The sequence below is a fragment of the Octodon degus genome, unplaced genomic scaffold (genome assembly GCF_000260255.1).
Source record: "Octodon degus isolate 3935 unplaced genomic scaffold, OctDeg1.0 scaffold00101, whole genome shotgun sequence".
Classification (NCBI taxonomy): Eukaryota; Metazoa; Chordata; class Mammalia; order Rodentia; family Octodontidae; genus Octodon; species Octodon degus.
The window spans coordinates 4,762,267-4,783,726 of NW_004524677.1; the positions used below are offsets into that span (position 1 = coordinate 4,762,267).

At 44.8% G+C, this 21,460-nt stretch overlaps 1 non-coding gene across 1 annotated transcript; it reads right to left on the minus strand.

The window, feature by feature from the left end:
* Positions 1-12,671: 12,671 nt before the first annotated feature.
* On the minus strand, positions 12,672-12,834 carry LOC111818786. Its single transcript, XR_002822697.1, has one exon. It is a non-coding gene; the product is annotated as a U1 spliceosomal RNA (small nuclear RNA).
* Positions 12,835-21,460: the final 8,626 nt, after the last annotated feature.

A 21,460-nucleotide genomic window follows, 5' to 3' on the forward strand; every position in this document is an offset into this window, starting at 1 on the left:
AAGAAGAAGAAGAAGAAGAAGAAGAAGAAGAAGAAGAAGAAGAAGAAGAAGAAGAAGAAGAAGAAGAAGAAGAAGAAGAAGAAGGTAATAATGACCCAGAAAAAGGTATTGTGCATTACAGAACTAACAGTCATGGTTTAAGGGATGTTCATTTAAATTTCAAGAAAGCATCAGCTTCTAAGGGTATGTGTTCAGACAGTATAGGGGTCAACAGGCAAAGGTTTAAAAAGTAGGGTTAAGGTCAGATTTTATATTGAGAAATCCCTGTGTCAAGCTGTGCCAAAACCAGATGTTTTTACTAGCAATTATTATTATGATAATTCATTTAACTAGCAATAAAATAGGGCATGATTGTTTACTGCTGCCGGTTTCCCCAGACATGCAGAGAAATGAGAAGAAAAATCTCAGAGGTTTTACTCTTGGCTAAATGGAATAATTTTCTCAATTAACCAGGAATAAGCACAGCAACAAAAATAATTTGCCTTTACATTATAGAGTGGTTGTAAATAGACTTCTTACACCTTTTTGCATGGGAAAGTCGAGGTGAAGACAAGCTGCCAAGGAGTGGAAAACATCTTCAGTTTGGTTTCCATCTGAAAAGATACAGTCCTTAGAAACCGCCTCACGTTGTCAGTGGTGCCAGGAGACTCCCGGATGCTATTCTTGGTTCCTTGCCTCTGTATGGAGCCCTTCCCTAGGCCAAGCGATTGTAGACTGAATTGTGGTAAGATGAAAACTGCTTCTGAGGGCTCACGGGGGAAGCTTTCAGGGTCACAGGGAGCACAGGGTGTGTATCTGAGGGCAGGTAGACAATACGGCTAGGTTTTTGGGTGGATCCGTAATATAAATCAAGAACTGATGATGGGCGACAGTGATGTCATGGTCAGGGAAGAGCACACCCTAGGGAGGGGGCCACGTGAGACTGTCACTGTGCCTGGCTAATGGAGCCCAGAGGATCCTGAGGTGGGTGCAGGATGCATGGCATTCTCACCTCCTAAAACGACAGCAATAGCACGACAAATTTATAACTATAAAATGCACATGGAATTAATCAGATATTATAGAATATAAGCCACATGGTAAGGTATAAGCTACCGCCCGGTTATTTCAATAGCAGGACAGAAACTTCATTTTTCCCCTTAAAAATAGTTTTTAAAAGGGAAAGTATGAACATGTTCGTGCAAATAAATTCTTTGTGTGAGTAATAATGAAATGCTATTTTCCCACTCTCTAGCTTCGTCTCTCTGACAGCCCCTCCCATTCTGCTACCTCTGTATTTCCTCCCGCCTCGCAAGCAGAGGCCGAACAAGCAGCATCAGTGCTACCGGGTTACAGAGGAGACTCTTCGGCCTCACGTGCGATGACGTTAGTGTTCAGGACCAAGGACAGTGGTCCCCCTCGCCGACTGGGCCACCTTGCCTGACTCCCCTCCTTTCCCATTCCCTAACATGTTAGTCACCTTCCTTGTGTGAGCAAACAGGGCACAGACTCTATGCTTTAGACTAAAATCAGAGTAGGGCTGAGTTTTAGAAAAGATGAATTTCTGACTGATGCTCAACAAGTGCATCCAAATTCAGGGATGACCCCCAAAAATGTTGAGGTGCTTATTCATGACCCTTTTGGGGAAGTCTCGTCAGTGGACTTAGTTTTGCAAATGGCAATGGCAGATCTGGAGAAGGTGCATGGCTGGGTCCCTTTGACAACTGCACCACCACAGTGACACTGCGAGCCGCCTTCTAGGTGCTAGTCTCACTGCTGGGCTGCTTCACTCCACGCCAGTCTCTGAGATCACTGTAGTCCTTGAGATAAGCTTGCTCTGAGGCTCAAGGACCCCACACACAACTCCTCTGGCCACATCTGGGCCCGCAGCTGTCTTAGAGGTAGATCATTAACTCTCCTGCAGCCATAGGTAGTAGAAAAGTGCTTCTTTTTGTACCTTCTGGAGTGAGGTCAGAGCATAAGCATCTCTTGGAATAATGTGTTCTTGTGAGATAGAACAGAAAGTACAGAGGATATAAATACCCTGCAATTCTGCTAAATGCCTTTATTTATAGAAATGAAAGTGAGGAACTGGGATTAATTGCTGCAATATGAAGAAAGTAGAAACTAATTAAAAATGAACATTTTACCATGTTATCCAAGGTCTGGGGTTCCCTTGGAAAGTGCTCCTTGCAAACAGAAAGAGGTTACAGGCTGGAGGGATTATTCTCTTTCTGTTAGCACATTCTCTCTCTCTCTCTCTCTCTCTCTCTCTCTCTCTCTCTCTCTCTCTCTCTTCCTCTTCATCTCTCCCTCCTTCACTCCCTCCCATATGCACACACAATATAAACTTCTGTGTACTTAGAATACCAAGGGCAGAAAGAAAGATTAGGAGGTAACAGGGCCTAACTAATTGCAGCTTCTGCATTTATTTTTCTCCATCTTTATGGTTAAATAAGGGACAAACAATGTTCTACAGGGCCTAGGACCTAAATGAAAGCTAACAAGGCTACAAGTGCCTGTAGTCATATTCCAGGTCTTGTCGGAGTGAGACAAAGCCAAATGCCCATGGCCCAGTAGCGTGTGGGGTGGCGTTGCTAACAGGAAGGGGCCACTCTGACCTGGCCAGGACCTGTCCACAGAGCCATGCTGTTAGCTGGGCACTGCCTCCTACCTCCACCCGCTGAGGGTTGCCCCTGGCTTCTTGGATAGCTTCTGTAGTTCTCCTGTGGTGTTCCTTCCACCAAAATGTGCCGAGCACTCACGCACCAGGTAATGAGTGCAGCGTCTATTTCCAGCATGAAGGAAGAATGTAGCTAAACAAAGGAGTCAGAAGGGCAACTGCAGGCCACCTTCAAAACGCCTTTACAAATAAACCCCGCATCATAGAAAATAAAAACAGATCCCGCTGCAACACTGCCTCAGCGACATCTAATTTCTCTTACCCTTACTTCTCTGGGGCCTCAGGAAGCTTTATTCACTATCCCCATTGGAAACATAAAATGATGTGCTTTTAGCTTTTCGGAGCTGAGGAACTTTGACTGTTCTTCTCCTTTCGAGCAGAGAAGAACCCTCATAGGGCTGTCATTCCCTTCCCCCAAATTGTCCACAAATTCCCTACTCTGGTTTTCCTCCCTCCAGGATTGCTGCACAGCTAACCAGCATCACATAGTTTGCTCGGGAGAAAGAGCTTAGGCTATACTGCTGTTGTTATGTTTTTCCCATGACTGATTATTTTGAGCAGGAGCTTAGAAAAGGAAGAAAGCAGGGGGCCAGAAATTGATACACCCTAAGGTGGGATGACTGTAGACGGGCAACTGGCCCTTGGTTTGATTAAATTTCTTCCACTCCTCAAAGGGTCCGGCTGCTCTTTCCAAATCAACCATACTAGGAGTGCTGGACTTCTGGCCAGGCGACACCTGGGTCTAGAGTGCTTTCTGCTCGATAAGCAATCTTGCTATCGATTCCCCCTGGCACTTGGTGCACACTGTTCCTTAGATTTCAGTATTGTCATGAAAAACTGTTGTCATTTGAAAACGCTTAAGAATCTCCCCTTAATAGATTTTGGTTATCTCCACTGAGAAGATCTCTCGCCTCCCCTTGGGTTTGCTCTGAGAATTTCATTCAAGCTATTTTGTTAGGAACCCATGTCCTACAGCTGGGTTGAATCAAAGCCCAAGCATGCTTGCTTTTGCCTTCCAAAGGAAGATGTCCCCCTTGGGTTGCTAGCAGCGTGATTCACATGTTTATTTACAGAGCGAGGTTCAGCCTCAGATGGTCAGTCGTTTTTATCTAGAGATGCAAAGCTAATTTCAGCTACTGGGGGAGGGTTATAAATATTGTGTGCAATATATAGTGTTTGAAAAACAGATCAGGAGGGGCCCTGCCACCTCCCAACACCACCTACAGATTCTCCAAAGAGGACAGCCGCAGAGGAGCAGAAATGACCTTTCTTTTAAATTCCCTTTCTGTGCCCTCACAAACCCACTTCCCTAAAGCCCCAGAATGCCCCTGTGCACCTTCCCCTTTGTCCTCTGGCCTCCAAGGTCAGCCAGCTCCTTTCCCATGAACACAGACTAATCTCAGTGTTGGGAAATGCAGTTTCCCACCATGCCAGGGAAACCCTCAGAGGCTTGGGTGTCACCTCCTGCAGACCCCAGAGGGCATTAAGACCCTGGATGGCAGCTGTGGGCCTGAAATAAATGCACCTACTGCCTAATACTTCTCTGATGGTGAGGGTTGATCTATCACATGGAATCCAGTCACTTCTTATAAAAGTACTGCAGCTTTCATTTACTTTGATGAGGTATATTGCAAGATCTCAAAAATCAATTTGACTGAGAGCCATATTAAGCCCCAGGGAATACAACCCTATGTGAACTGCGCATAAGTTTGTGTTATTACTCAGAGGATCACTGGGGAAATTATACACTTAGCCCGATGGAGGGTAATGGCTACCTTCATTGTCTTGGGCAACTCCCACCCCACTTACCTCTGTGAAATAACAAATAAAAATGCAAGCGCTCCAAATGGGTACTTACCTGAGCTCCTCAGGGCAAGAAGCATGATGGGAGTGAGCAGGAGAAACCTGGTTTTCCAGAGAACTTAGCCACTTATGGTATGGGATATTACTGACTCATGCTAATAAGCCGCATGGGGATACCCCACTTTGATCAAAATGCTGTCCTGACTGGGCCCTTGGGTCTGACTTACAGAGACGCATTTGCAAAGGAGGTCACAATGGAACCAATATTGCTTTCACGTGCCTGGTTCATATTTCCAGGGCGTAAATTTCTTAGCAAGTGACTTTCCCAGTGTGACTAAGGAACATTCCTCTCTATACACATCTGGTCTCTTGGAGACTTGTGTATGCAAAGCAACAAACCAGAGTAGCTTTCTGTGGGCCCTCAGTTTGCAGCTAGTGGCATGGAGTGGATACCGGAGCCAACCTTTGCAATGGCTTTTTCTCCAAAGTCTTGTTCAGATTGGTGGCAGAGAGAATAGCATGTGTGGCAGATGGGGTGTGGGGCAGCACTTGGCTCCCACTGGGTTCCACAAATGCGGAGCGGCACCACCTTGCCATGAACCTAGCCCTTCTCTGTTTAATATGAGAGGGACTGTCTACATGTGGCCATTTGAATCAAAGAGACTTACAATTAAAATTAAGGAACATTAGAAATTCACTGAGATTCTTTCTTACTTTGGAAAAAGTGGTTGTCGTCAATAAATCAAATAACAAGTGCTAAGGAAGCTTCAAGGAAAAAGAGACACTTTCAGAGTATTGATGGGAATGTACAGAATTCCATTTAATACAGCTAGTCTCCTTTCAGGTGTCATCCGGGAAGAGCGAAAGATGTCACATTGTAGTGATAGGCATATGCCCATACTTATAGCAGCATAACCCATGATAACTAAACCTCGAAAGAGACCTATGTACCCTTCAGCAAATGAGAGGAGAAAGAAAATGTGGCATTGGTATGTCATGGAGTGCTACTCTACCCTATAAAGGATAATTTTCAGTTGTGTGTAAGAAAATAGATGTATCTTAAAGTCCAATACTATGTGAAATAAATCAGATGCATAAACTGAAATATTGTGTGATTTCTTTTACATGAGAAACCCAAAGGATAAATCATTTAAAAAGCAAAATAGAAGATAGATAACAGGGAAGAGGGAGATAGACCTTTGGGAAATGGGAACAGATTCCACAGGTGAAGAAGAGAGGGGAGGGGAAGTGTTGGGTACACATATCGATTTTCTATAATGAATGTAATAATGAATGTAATATATGCCAACTATGTAGTAATAAATTTAGAAAATTAAAAAGAAATCTGATGCCACAGGTGCACCAGTCATATTTCAACTGGTTACCAGCCACAAGGGCTGAGTGGACACTGCGTAGGAAAGGCATAGGGCATTCCTACCATCTCAGAACCTTTGTTGGGCATCTCTATGTGAACATTCAAGTCGCCATTCAATTCTAGGGACCTGGTAACTCTTAATGTGGCTCTGACAGTCTAGTTCAAGTTGAAGTCACTTCCCATCAATCTCAATCATAATTTTTGAGGGCCTCTTTCACTGGCTTGAATCTTTTGTGGTCTTCAGGTCAGAGCAACTCTCTTCCGTCCTACCAGAACTAGCCTCAGGGAAAACTCAGAGCTAGCTCTGGAAATGAAGAAATTAGAATGCAAGTAGATATGTGTGTGGATGTGTAGATTTCCTTTAGGGGGAGAAGAAGGTTGTTCCCAACCTCCTGAGTTAAGACTGTTATTGGATGCAATTCATGCCGAACACCTGCTGTTTGGATGGATCAAACCTACTCAATTTGTAATCCTAGAGAAGTAAGTGGGGTCAGGACAGGGAGGATAAATGTATATTCAAGTCACTCAAGAACTTTTATTTATGCAGGTGTAAGAAACTTATGTCAAAGTGGCCTCAAGATTGTTTAATAGGAGACAGACGAATGTAACTCCACGTTTGCTGCTAGAAACCAAAGCTTTGTGTGAAATTTTGAATTTATGGAGAGCGATGGAGGGTGGAGAGTGGGAAAGTATATACCTATCTGTTCTTTCCCTGAACCCTTCACATCATTCCTGAACTGCCAGGACCAAGGTCCCTTGGGCTTTGATGACCCCTTTACTGGGGTGTCTGTTTGATGATTGATTTTGCTGCACCCCACTGTACTTTCTTTCCTATTTTCTAATCATTTTGTAACACGTGTGCTGACTTTTCCTTCCCTTCTCCTTTCCTTGGGAAAATACAATGAATAAAAAGTCTTACTGGTATTCAAAAGAAGAAACAAAGAAAGAAATTAGAATGCAAAATGTAAGCATAAGGCTGGTATTTGGGAAAGTAACAATTAAATGGTATTATTCATCAACCCTGTACAAAGAACAAATCCTTTCACTCTTAGGGGCTGAACTACATACAACTCTGTGTTAGCTAACTTGCTATAATTATAACAAATACTGAGGCAAGTCAACTTTTAAACCAGAAAAGAGTGAAGGGTGTCACTGAGTGTAGAGTACATACCCAGCATACAAGAGGACCTGGTTCAATTCATGGACTCTCAGAACAAGCAAGGAGGTTTCCTTTGGCTCCCAGAGTTGGAGGTTTCCATTCATGGTTGCTTGACTGCTCTTCTGCAGTGACTACACAAATTCCCACCAGGAGCCACGTCTTAAAGTTTCTACCATCTCTAAATACAGTCAAGCTGGAGACTGGCCCTTTGGGGCCCTTGACCGACAATTCAGATCCAAATATAAATTCCTGTGTTGAGATCCTAATTCCCAGGATTTCGGAATGTGACTGTTTAGAGATGGGGTGGGGGGTCTTTAAACAAAGAGCTCATGAAGTAAGGGCAAACTGAAGCTAGCAGGGTGGGTCGAATCCCATATGATTGTTATTCTTATAAAAAAGAGCAGATTAGGACCTGGATGCACAGAGGGATGACCATGTGAATGACCACCATCTACCAGCCGTCAAGGGAGGCCTTAGAACAGAGCAGCCCTGCGGACCCCTTGCACACTGGCCAGCAGCCTCCAGAATGGTGAGATGATCCATTTCCCAGAGTGAAGTCACCTGAGCTGTGGCACTTGATTATGACTGTTCCAGAAAATGAAAATACCCACGATGTAGCTTCTGTGTAGAACAAGCTAGGGGCCTGAGAGACACTGTCAAGATTTCTTCAAATCAAGCTGGAGATTTCTTGAGTTTACATTGCCCATCATTGCGATTTTTATCTCAAGCATAACCAAGCAGCTGTTTTCACAGAGGATTATTGTTCTGCGCCTTTGCCTGCGGGGAAATTCAGGCTTTCAAGCTGCATACACACAGCCAGTAGGGCAACTAGAACATCAGAAAGTGACAGACAAATTACCCTGGAGGGAGGGAGGAACATTCAGAAGAGTGTTTAAAAAATCATTTTCCCTCCACTGATACTGTGCTGTGCCATCCATTACCAATTTTTTATGTGTCAACTCCAAATTAGATCTGTTTGTTTACCTACACTGAGTAGACTCACACCCAGACTCACTGTGTAGATATAGCAGCCGCTCCCATAGTTGATCCTCCTCAAGGTGTTTAACAAAAATTAATTAATGCTACATACAACTCGCCATATGTTCAGTATAACATGCAACAGCCCACAGAGAATTGGATAAAAACTTTAAAACAAAGCAATGGTCTTATCCTAATACTTTCTGTTTGATAAAGCTCCTGAGAGAATTAGTCAAGAGTCAACTACAAAGTAGAGATTTGAATACCTGCTTAGGAGGAGAGATTAGTATTATCCTATTGCAGGTCTTTATATCTTAGTTTGGATCTGTAATAAAAATCTGAGCCTTTATCTCTTTCCCAATTTTTTTTCCTGCAGCATTTTGATACTGCATATCAGAATCCATAGGTAGGAATAGAGAGGCAAAGGTGGGAACAACGGGGAGTGACTCCCTTCCCTGTGTCACCTGCAGTCTCTTCTATCTTCAGGGCCCATCCAGGATGAGCAGCAATGTGTCTTTCACTAGTTCACCTAATACCTGGAGAGTTGCAGGAATATTCTGGATTTGGCTCTGGGTTAGAGTGGGGCCTTGCTGTGTCAGAATGCTCTCCTAAAGCACAATGTTCCATGTCTCCAGCTTTCTCCTTTTGTTCAGTGACTCCTTCCTATCTGGGCCACAGCTGATTCTACCCAGGGCTAGTGTCTTACAAAGTGCACGCTGGCCACAAGTGAAGTGCCTTGGAGAAGGCTTGGTGGCACTCGGCCCATAGAGGTTATTTTTCATCCTGACAAACCAACCCACTCAGACATCTCTCCCAGTTCACATGAAGGCTGGAATGTGGGCCCCAAAACTCAGGCTTTCTTCTTACCTGCCCTGCCTCTTGGGAAACCCAGAGGGGCTGTGTCTAACAAAGAAAAGACACCCTGTTGTGTCACTTTTCCATGTGTCCTGGAAGTAAGGTTCTTAACCAAATGAGGTCTAGGTAAGTCCTTTCTTGGCAGCCATAGGTAAACCATCTCAGAGAAAATGATTCCAGTCACTTACACGGGAGTCCCAGGGGTACAAAGAGAGAAGTGTGACACATAAATAACATCACTGGTTCATAAGAGACTTTGGCCTTCGACCTCGATTGTTACATCATTCTTTCCACATTTTATTTGCTTCCTGCATTGCTGGGCTATGATTAAAAAAAAGGTACTGAATATTCACCACCCCAAAGACTACTGTAGAAAGTAGGTGAAAACTGTCAGAACAGATAAAGCAGGGGTTATTGCTTTCTTTAAGGTCTGTTGCCTCATTTTCCTTAGGGCTCCTGCTGTGGACAGTAGGGAGAAGTCAGGCATGTGTTAATTTGCATGATTGTATTAACTAACTGTCAGCCACTCCATCCCCCAGTATAACCTCAATTAATTCAACAGGAGCAGGTGGCTTAATTTGTACATTATTCACATTTGCTAGTAAACAAGCAATTTGGATTTTTAGCTAGAATTCCCTCTCAGGAACAGAGGCCAAAGATGTTTGCTCAGAATTTGGCCAAGGGAAATTCCTATTGTGAATTCCTCTCATTCTACACACCAACCCCAAAACACCCTTCCTTCCAGCTTTTCATACTGAACAACTCTGCATGGGATTCATCCCAAGCACTACCTCACTCTTGCTGCTCAGGGTCAGTCCTGAGAATGGGGGCAGAAACCCCTTCTGGGCCTCCGGGTTCCTGTTCACCATTTCCTGGCTGTAGGGCCTGGCTCTGCCTCCCTCATAAGTTACTGGGTTTCTGCTGAGCAGCACTCAGAGGCCTGGAGATCCAATTTTGACAGGAGTTTCTGTCTGTGTCCTATTTGTCTTGGATTCTTTCTGGCTGCCTATTCAGTTCATCATTCCCTGCCTGAACTAGGTGGCTCTGCTCTGACTGTGCCACTTCTCTTTCAAGACTGAAATCCCACCATGAATTCAATCCCGGAGCTCAGTTCTAGCTACCAGGTGACCCTAAAAGTGGCAGCCTGCCCACCCAGTCCTGGGGTCCTCACCACAGCACTCTGCTCATTTCCCAGTGCAATAATTGTGTTGGGCATATTGCTTAGGGACTCTTTCTTTGTCTCAATAATTTCACAGAAGTTAACTATTCATCTTCACACAATTGGATAGCTAGAGAAATAGGCTCAGAAGAGTTAAGTGTCTTGCCCAGAGTCACTCTACAAAGAGGGCAGAGCTGGACTTTGAGCCCAGGTCTATATAGATGCACATTCACAACGTGTTTGTGTTAGTCTACCTCCCAAATCTGTCTGATCATCATCCAATTCAAAGGCACTTCTTGACCTCTGTTCAGTCCAGGAAATCTAGCTCAGCAGGCTAGGCTAGAATAGATGTTAAGGGGCAGGGTTTGGCCCTGGGAAACTCCCAAATATAGCTGTAATTTTGAAGACCACAAAGCTGACTGCTAAATCCAGAAACAGAAAGAGACGTGGGTGGCAAAGCCAGAAAAGCATGTTGATTAGACAAAATATTTGAGATGTTCCTTACCTTATGTGTATAAAAAATCCACTGAGATATGTAGTTATATTCTTAGGGATGGCACCAGGTCAAATGGTTCATGGTTGTTACTGAGTTGGAAGATTTAGCTGCCTGATGCAACTAGAAAAGCAATAGCATCCTTGGTATCATTTGGACCTTGAGTGTTTCCCAGAGGCCCATGTATTAAAGGCTGAGTTGATCACTCCCTGCCTAAACTAGGTGCTATTGGGAAGAGATGCAATCTTTAAGAGATGGGGTCTGTTGAGAGGTCTTGGGAACACTGGGGTTTTTCCTTGAAGAAGATTGAGGGAAGCTCAAGTTTTTATTTCCTAGACACAACAAGATGAACAGTTTCCTCCACCCCACTCACCTGTTATGAGGCACTGCCTTTCCACAGGCCCAGAAGCAGCAGGGCCAACTTACCATGGACTGAAGCCTTTGAAGCCATGACCCAAAATAAATCTTTCTTCTTTTTTATGGTGATCTTCTCCATTGTTTAGTTATAACAGAAAGCTGATGAGTACAGTCCTGCTTCCTGGTTATTGTCCCATCTATCACAATGAACTATCATCAAAGATAATGGTTAAAGCACTTCAGCAGACAACTTTTGAGACTTCATTTCAGAAAAGGTTGTAGGATCTGTTTCATACATAGTTGAGAAGAAAAGTGGCAAGGTTGTGCATATCACAAACCTTGCCCACACTGAGTGACTTCTCTGCCCTTCCCTTTGGTAGTACCTCAGTCTTGGCCCCGATCCATAACCCCTTAAATTTAGAGACACACATGACACAAATGGGACCATCTCATCCTGTGAGGCTGCTGGAACTGCTCTGCCTTCTCTAAAAGGAAAGGAAGACTCTATCTACAATACTTTCAGCCCTGCTCTTCTTTCCAGCTCTAGGAACCTAGCATTTATCCCTAGATACCAAGGAAAAGCCAATGACAGGAAAAAAGGAAAGGGGCTATTAAGAGTTAAATAATTGTGTCTCTCCCAGACTTGTAGGTTGAGTCCTTGACCCCAGTGGGATGGTATTTGGGGATGGGCAGGGCCCTGGTCTGTAAAGTTGAGTGCCCTGAAGAGACACCACATGCTGAAACACATGCTCTCTCCCACCTGCCTGTCTTCCTTTGTGAGGACACAGTAGGGAGGTCGATGTCTGCAAATCAGGAAAAGGGTCTTCATCAGGAACTGAATCTGCTGTCACTTTGATCTTGGACTTTCCAGCCTCTTAAATTGTGAAAAAGAAATGAATTCCTGGTCCTTAAGTCACCCAGTCTATAATATTTTGTATTGGCAGCACAAGTAGACTAACATGGAAGCAGCAGGAAGGAAGAAAAACCCATGGTCAGAACTCGGCAATGTGTCCAGGCTACTCACTGGAAGGCAGAGTTTTGAGATTTCTTCTCTTCATGAAATGCTTCTTCAGGGATATGCCATCTTTATAGGCAGAAAACCCAGCTACCTTTATGAGATGATCTGTGGGCCCTAAGAATAGAATTTGGGTAGAATTCGATCTACCACGCATGTTCCCCACTACAGTGCCAGGACTATCTCCCTTCCTATCTGGCTGGGAACTCTGTCCACTGAACTTGCTAACAAGTGGGGAAAAAGAAAAGCCCCTGAGATGTGTAACCTTCTCATCACCAGGATTCTTCTTGTGTTTTTCCTGGGCTGTAAGGACTTTCCTTTGGAGTAGTTCAATTGACATAGGAGCTGGCTGACTGGCATCTTGACAGGGTCACCAGATCCTCAGATCTTAGGATTGAGGAGCTCAATTTTGTGAGTTCATTGAAGTTCTGGATGATTGGTTCAGACTAATCAAACTTATGAGATGCTGGCAGCTGCTAAGTAAATTTTTTCCTAAAATGGAAAGTATTTTTGAAAAACCAAATTACTGACTCCAGGCAAGGTCATAGAGCAGGGCATGGAAAGATTTTTAATGGCTGGTGTCATCGAACTATAACAGTCCTTTGCCTAGATGAGTGGCAGCTACCAAACAGGCTAGATGACTCCTGGAGCAGGTCAGAGCACCTATCCCTCTGGAGAGGGCAAGATACGAGTGGTAACTTGTCAATGCTTCCTTCAGCTTCATTTTTATTTTTACCAAACCGAACAGCTATTCATTTCTCTCATTAATGTGATACAGTTTCCATGATTACTATTCACTTAGATTTTTTGTAACAGGGGAGAACATGAACATAGTCTCCCACTACCACAAACTATGTGAGTTTCCTACGTTTGGGGAAATCACAGGGGTCAGCACGCCCCAAGTGCAAGGAATAAGACAAGCCTCATCCTGGGAAAACCACCTTGGTGATCCTGGTATTTGCCCTGCCAGGTAAGTATTTTAGGTTAGATTAAATGCACTCAGATTGGGTTTCTGTGGGCAGTGTGGTGACACTATCTCAGCTCATCTGTAGTGCACATCTGGTCATCTCTGCAGTAGATGGCTAATCTCATCTAGGGGATGCTAGGTCTTGGGGCTTCAATGTCAGATGGTGGCGTTTCCCAACTTTGTCCCCATTACACACTTGTTAGGCCTCAAGGCTGAAACAAAGGGAAACAAATAAGCAATTGAAAGAAAATAGTGAATGGAGAACTTCTTTTTTTGGCTTGAAATAAATTGATCCACTTTTCTCTCATTCCAGCTTGGAACTGGGTACGAAGGTTCCTCATGGGTGAGGGTTGGATCTTAATGCTGACAGACCCTGCCAAGAGATCGCTGGGGTGGCCATTTTTCACCCTGGCAGCCATTTTCTACTGGATAGCCATTTTGCACCTGGGCGGAGAGGAGACTGAAGCAGACACACAGACATAAAAAACCAAGAGCCTCTGACTATTTCTTACAGAGAAATGACTGTCTTCTCAATGCAGCCATATGTATAGTCACCAAGAGAGGAAACAAGAATGTAATTCATTTGGAGAGCACCCCTACTCTGGATTCAGGGCCATGTGATACCCACCTGTGCTTGCTTCACGGAGACTATGAAATTACCTACCTCTATCCACTTGAGTTCTCTCTACTCTGAGACTACTTGTGGTTAAAGGATCTTCGTCGGAAGGCCACAGAATTCTATAGAAAGTCTGTCCTGTTAGTGGATCAGACAGGCATCAAATAGGTTAGCAGGTACCTCAACTAGGCATAAGCTAGAGGGAGATCTATAAGAAAGTAAGCAAAGGACCAGCTAGGAATGAGAAGAATGATCTCAAGGGAGAGCCTTGGGGGCAGGAGCATGTGAAGCTCAGAAACTGCACTCAGTTGAACTTTTCATACTTTACAACATACCTGGACACCAGTCAGGGGTCCAGCAAATGACCATCATTAAGAGAACTGATTAGACATGATATCATTGCTACATATTTTCCTCTGAATAACTAGTATGAAGACAATATACAATGTATTAAGTATTGTAACTAAGTATTGTCCTACTAACCTGTTTTGAAACTGTTTCCTTCCTATTTTATCTTTTTTTCTCATTAAAATGAATAAAATATACATTAAAAATGGGAGAACTGAAAGTGCTACCACTTAATCACCAGTTATCACCACAGCCTGACGATCCTAGAAAAGAGAGCATTTTGGAGTCTAAATTCTCTATAGTGGACATCAACACTAATTATACTCCCAGGGTATTTGATCAGCCCTCCACCAGGTCTGTTCAGCTTCCTTAAAAAGACCCTAAAGCTCCATGATTTTGCCACTGCCTTATTGAGTGAAAGCCAGAGCAATTTCTTCTTCACTCCAGTCATCTTTTCCAGTAAATGCTATTCTCTGAAAGTTTAAACAGGTTGAGAGATTTTTGCCTTACCATACCTTGGAGAAAGACACAATATTTGTTATTCTCAGATCTTAATGCCTGCTCACAGTGATTTTAATGCTGCTTTTTAAAACTACTAAGGTAGTTTAATAATACAGCACTCTTCCTGCTATTGTTGAAACATTACATTATTCAATGTATCCGATTGCGGTACATTTTGCTCTCTGCTCGCGGTGCATTATTACTGTGTGCTCTTTGCAGCAGTATAATTGGGGGAGCAATTTGCTAGCAAACCACTGAAGATGGTTGCATTGCAAATGTGAGGTGATATGGGGCTCTGCTCATGAAACCCTGTTGCAGAACACAGAGCCTTTCCTGGGTGTAGACACTGCTTCAGTCCAGGGACCCCAGGGCACTCGTGCCTCCCACTTTGCCCACCTCAGCCAGCCCCCACTTAGGAGTCTGATTTACAAATCCAATTTATGGTACCCAAGATGATTTGCTATGTCTGGGGTCGTGGGGGGACTGAGGGGATAGTATTCTTCTTGAAGCTTCTTTGTGTTTGGAGTTGCATATCACCTTGGCTAGGTCAAATTCATCTCTTCATTCAAGTGGATTTGATTCTCTGAAACAGAACTCATACACCAGTGATCAAAAGATCACCTCTGACTCACAACTATGGGGCCTTTAAATTTTTAGTTTAAAAACTTTTTCAAGCTGAACACAGTGGCACAGACCCATAATCCTAGGACTCTGAGAGGCTGAGGCAGGAGGATCAAAATTTTGAGCCAAACCTTGGCAATTTAGGGATTTAGCAAGATCCTGTCTCAAAAACTTTATTAATTAATTAAAAATTAAGAAAAAGAGCTGGGGATGTAGCTCAGTGCAAACACCCTGAGCTTAATCCCCAGTAGTAAAAAGAAAAATTGAAACATTAACTTTAATAGATTTCACTTTTTTAGAACAATTTTAGGTTCAGAGCAAAATTCAGCTGTAGACACAATGATTTCTCACATACCTCTCCTCCCTGACACACACGTGCACGCACACACACATACAGAGCTTCTGCCATTGTCAACACTTCGGTCAAAGTGGCACATTTGCCCCAGTCAAGATGCCCATGATGACACTCATAGTAGCCAAGGTCTACGGTTGACACAGGAAGCCACTCTTAACTGTGGACATTCTATTAAGCAAATATACAATAAGATGTATCCACAGTCATATCATACAGAGAGTTTTACCACCTGCCCAGTATCCTTAAATATTGTCTTTAAATTTTGGAAATCAAATCATTTCTTAAATGATTGTTCAAATTCATTTATTTATTTATTTTTCTGTATTTTAGGGAAGGGTCTACAGAGTGTTCAGGGTCTTACTACTAGATCAGACTGTAGTGATTCTCCTGTTTACAGCCTCCCAAGAGCTGGGATTATAGGTGTGCATCACCACACCCAGTCTCAGTAGCCATCTCAGCGTGCCCTGGGGCTGGGGCCAGCACAGCAGGCCCGAGAATTGAACCCGTGGCCCCTGCGCATGCTTGCAGGTGCTTTAATCTGCTGAGCTACTTGGCCGGCCCTGATTGTCCAACTTTAAAATTTAGAATTTCACATGAAAAGTGGGACTTCTGGATCATCTTGACCATTCTACTATGCTAAGATGAAGAGGTAGAATGAAGAGGTGAGCTTTAGGGGGCTGGTATGATGACCAGGAGGACCCTGAGAGGCTCCTAGAGGCTGGCTGGTAGGCAGTGGGGTCTCTGGAGAGCCCAGAAGATGTACACTCCCTAAGGCAGGTGGGATTAAGTTTCAACATAGGAATTTTGAGAAGAAACAATATTCACATGACAGCAGATCAGATTTTACCCCAGTGAAACCTTGACTTAGCCCTGGAGGGGAGTCTTGAGCAGAGGATGCAGCTGGCCTACCCGGGGCTCCTGACCCACAAAGCTGTATCTATGTTGCTGTAAACCACTAACTTTCTGTCAAGTGGTTAGTAGCAGCAGCTACGGTTGGGACCTGTGTGAGGCCTCTAAGCCCATGTACCCACACGTAGAACCTTTGGAAGGTGACTGGCTTATGTGGCTGGCATAGCTGGATTGGTATTAGGAGACAGGGTCTGCTTGGAAGAGGCAGTTGAGGGTGTGGCCTGAAGAGGCTTGTCCCCCTCCCTTGGTACTTGCTTACTGTGCACTTCCTGTCCACCATACCATAAGCAGCTCTCTTCCACCATACCCCTCTGCCATGCCATCCCACTGTGGAGACAGCCATCTATGGACTACAATGGGAAGCCAAGGCAAACCTGTCCTCCTCTAAGTCTTGAGGGTCTGGCGTTGTGTCTCAGGAGTAGGGAAAGTGACTGAGTCAGAACCTATAGTCCTATCTTTAGCCCATCTGGAAGCATGTGAACTCTTCACTTATGACCAGGAAGCACATGGAAGAGAATGCTTTATGCTATGGTTTAAATGTTTGTGCTTCCTCTCAAAATTCACATACTGGAATTCTAACCCACAAGGTGGTTGTATTAGAAGGTAGAGACACTGGGTCATGAGGGTGACACTCAAGCGTAGCATTAGTGCCCTTATACAAGGAGCCCATGGAGCTTGTGCACAGCATCCACCACGTAGGGACGCAGTGGTCTGGCACCATCTGTGAACCAGGAAGTGGACCCCGCCCAACACCAAATCTGCTGGTATCATCTTCTTGGACTTCTGAGCCTGAATTGCTGAGAAATAAATTCCTGTTGTGCCTAAGTTACCGGTTGACGACATTTTGTTACATTGTCCTTTGTCACTTAAGACACCCTACTGCCTCCAAAAGAAGGGGAAGGACAAAGTTGCAAGTCAAGTGTCTCAAAAATAGTTGGGGAGCAAGTAGCTTGACCTTTGAGACCCAAAATAACTGCTGTAAAATACCTGTTAAAGGGGCCAGGAAGATAGCTGAGCAGCATAAGCCCCTGTCGGGCAAGTGTAAGGTCCTGACTTTGATCCCCAGTACCCCCCACCAAAAAAAAAAGCTTATTGGAAATCACTCACTCTAGGCCCTGTGCATATATTTTCAATAGGAAGACAGAGGCCCAGAGAAGTTTAAAAAACCCATGCAAAGGTCCCACCCTGATGGATCACACTTTCCCATCATTCTTCTTTGTCTTGTACGTGACTGACTTATAGAAAAACCTTTGAATCAGGCAGCAAATGATCATGAGGAGGTTGGAGGAGGTCAGCTGGAGGTCAACCCTTGCTTCAGGAAGCATTATGTAACCCACTAACAATGCACAGGGACAAATGGTTATCAATTTAACAATTACCTATATCCTAGGCATCACTGGAGCAGCTGAGAAAGCAGGAAGTAGGGTGTATGGCCACTGCCTTCATGAGTTTTTCACCTCAGTGAGAACACACACCACTTTCGGGTAAACTGTGCAGGATCCCATAGCAATGTGGGACAGCAGCCCCTGTGAGACATGTTTCCTTCTCACTACTTTGCAAAAACCTGGGACCCTTCAGTTCTCCCAGCCCAAATTCCCTCAACTCATCCAGGAGCCTCAAACTCCTGATTACAAGAGCTTTGGCCCAGCTGCATGGTTTTTTGCAGTGCAGGACACAAGTCAGTAGTAGTGATGAAGTGGGCTGTGGTCAGCAGGTGAGACACACAGAGCTAGAAGAGAGATACACACTGTGCTACAGAGGAAGGGACAATGAGGCTGTAGTGGACACTGCAGGCGTCAGGGCTAGGAGACAGTGGGTGCTTTGCCTAGAACACGGATGGGGAGACAGCGCCCAGCACGGCCTCTCAGTCACCTGCTTTTGTTTTGTTTTATTTTCAGAGAGTTCTACTTTCTGCCGCAGAGAAACGGTTGCCTTCACTCCCTGGTTTCAGCAGAGCCACACCCTAGCCAACACAGGCAGCTGTCTCCTCTATTATTAAACAGCTCCAGGGCTAGAGATCCTAAGGCCTCCCTGGCCACCTCTCCCTCCTGCCCCACCCCACATGCCAGCTGTCCCTTTGGTCCCCAGCACCATCACAACCTCACCATTTACCCAGTGCATGCCTGTTAATTCTCTTATATCCACGTAAGAGCAAGCAGGGAGATGATTGAGTCCATTCTGCCTCAGAATGACTCTGCAGATCGTCCCCACCCCACTCTGTGGCCATCACAGAGACCCCTGATTTCTCCAGTGATCCACTGTCTCTGGGGTCAGATCACCCCAGAAGGTACTTGGCATTTCAGCTTGGACTTGGACCTCTCTACCTTTCTGTGGCTTTGTGATTCAGCCTGCAGTACTGGAGCGGAAGCAATGAGCCAAATTCAGACTTAGCCAGTCTAAAGCCAAGCCTCTGGTCCTGGATTTCCTCCTCCTTTCCCCCTTTACTAGATTGGAGAAGATGCTGGAGCTGTCAGGTCACGAAACTATGATCTAGCCATCTTTAGAGTATTATATAAGAAGGAAACAAATGTCTGCTTTCAGGTCTCATTAGCCTTCAAGATGTACAAATTTTAGGTGTTCCTTTTACTGAATTCTGACAGTTGCATGACCATCATGGCAAACAAATTAGGACACAGTGAATTTATGTTATGTAAAAACCATGCATTCAGGGCCACTTTGTTACACCAGCGTAACTGGCAATTTAACCAATACGCCTCATAAATGACCGCTCGGGCTCCAGCTCTCTGATGGTCCTTCTAGCTCTCCCTTACCACTCAAATTCGGTGTCCTGCACTCCTGCTAGCAGTCTGTAAGTCTTCCTTGCCAATCCCCTCAATAAAGTCAGGCCACTCATGTCTTGCCGGCTTTTTCCTTTCTCCTAGTGAGAACCGTCCTTTCCTACTTGGGCATGCTGGTTTCTTCTTGACTCACCCATGTCCGAATTTTGGTATACTTCCAGATCTTTGGTCAAATTTTGTTGTGGATGTTGTTGTTCCTAAAGCTTCCTCAATACTAGCTATTTCCAGTGGGGGAAATAGGATAGTTCTGGAAATAACTGGCTGGACTTTTAGCTGTTGCCCTGAGTCACACCCAGATGTCTGTGCACCTACCTCTGGAGTCTACATTTCACGTGAGTGCAGTAAGTAGGACACACAGAACTTATGAAGGTGATGGGATAAATTTCAGGAAAACTGCTTGATGTTTAATGTTGCTACAAAAGAATAGAAAGTGGAACCCAGGAAACCCTTAACTGAGGTAATGGGTTTTGATTGAATGCCACACCTGCTGATTATTTCTTCCTTCAAGGTGAAAAGAAGAGCCAGCTCCTTAGCTGACACCCACTGTGACCGGAGCTGTGTGTCCACCCAAAAGAAAGGGGAGGGTTCAAAATTTGCTGAGACTTATGAAAAATAAAAAGATCAACTCAAAAGCAGAAGGCCGATACAAGTAAGGTAAGATTGACGTAATTTTCCATTTTGTTTTGCCTAGAGGAATAAAAGGGCAAAAGTTGGTTTATCAAGACTGTCAGTGGCTCAGCTCAGGCCCTGAGTTACCAAAACCCAGAGGAGGTTCTGCAACCCACCCTGACCACAGCTAGGCTGACTGCAGAAGGTGAATGCTGAGCCGGATGACCAGAGGGCCCGAGCTCTGAGCAGGGCTCAGTGAGCCACGGCGCAAAGCTGTGTCATTCCAGGATCTGCACCAGGCTTCCAGCCAGGAGCTGCCTAGAAATAGTGCTGAGGCTGACAGTGACCAGTTGCCTCTGGCTCGGAGTCAGGGCTCAGCCGGGACAGGGAGTCGCACATCGTCAGCTGTTAAAGGCACAGCGTGGAGGGAGTCTTCTCTCAACCCCAGCTCTGGGCCCTCTTCTAACAACCTGCCTGGAAACCGAGGCCTCAGGCAGCAAAACTAACTACTGGTCAGGGGCTTGCACAGGGATATCAACGTGGAATTTTATATTCCATACCATACACATGCACAAGCAACAAATCCCAAGACAGGGCAATGTGGATGTGGTTATTTGGGGCAGTGGGATTATGGGGGATTTTTTTTTTTATCTGCTTTGTGAAATATCTCAGGTTCTCTGCACTGAACATGCATTCCTGTTATAATCGGCAAAAGGTTAGGTTTAAAATCCATATGAAATTACAGTTTCAAGGTAGACATTTTGCCATTGAATCTATTTTGATAACATGTAGAATTCTTGTTTTTACCATTCTTGTTTAATGCTTTTTCCCACCTCTGTTTTTATTGCCCTGAGGTTTTTTGTTGTTGTTGTTTGTTTTTATGAATTTGGTATACGGTCTCATAGCTTGGACTCCTAGTGATCTTCCTGTCTCAGCCTCCCCAGCGCTGGGATTATAGGCATATGCCATCATGCCTGGACTCAGTCACAGCATGTCCCAGGGTGTAGGGCCAGCATGGCATGTGGTGCCAGGAATCAAGCCCCAGTCCCTGTGCTTGCCTAAGCAGGCACTTAGCCCACTGAGCCATCTCACTGGTGCTACTGCCCTGTTTTTAATGCCCTGATATCCCAGCTGTCCCCTACAGTCAGGTATTCTGAGTGGAGAGTTCAGGTGATCTGGGCCCGGAAGAAATGATTCTAGCCATGCCTGATGCACAAACCCCAGGAACCAGGGCCCTTCCCTCATCCCACAGAGAACAACTTTCCCACCAAACCTCAGTCCTTTATTTTCTTAGATTCTGCTTAAAATTCTCTCCCTGGAAGATATCTCACATCATGCGGTTCATTCATTCACAAAATACTCAGCATTGTCTGTGTATGGAAAGTCTCCAGCTCTGGAGAACATACTAGCCAGCTTGTTGGTGCTGTGACTGGAGACCTTAGAAGAATATTGATAGGAGCAAATATTTATTTTGGTCTATGGTTTTAGAGGCGTCAGTCCGTGGTCAGCTTGCTCCAAGATGAACACCTCAGAACAGAGGTGTGGTGGGAAGAAGCTGCTTGACTCGCGCAGACAGGAGGCAGAGAGGAAGCTCTCAGAAGCACAGCAGTCCGCTTCGTCCAGCTGCCCACTCAACTATAAGCCAGCGTGCCATGCCAGCCCTGCCCCCGGGGTGTGCTGAGACAGCCAATGAGCCTGGGCAGGTGGCTTGCACCCGGAATCCCAGCACTTGGGAGGCTGAAAACAAGAGGATCACTATGAGTCAGACCTGTGTAGTGAGAACCTGTAAACCCTGTACTAAATACATTAAAAGCAAAAAAACAAACAAACTACAAACCCATCAGTGAATTCGTTAATGAAGATCCAGTCACCTCTCTAAG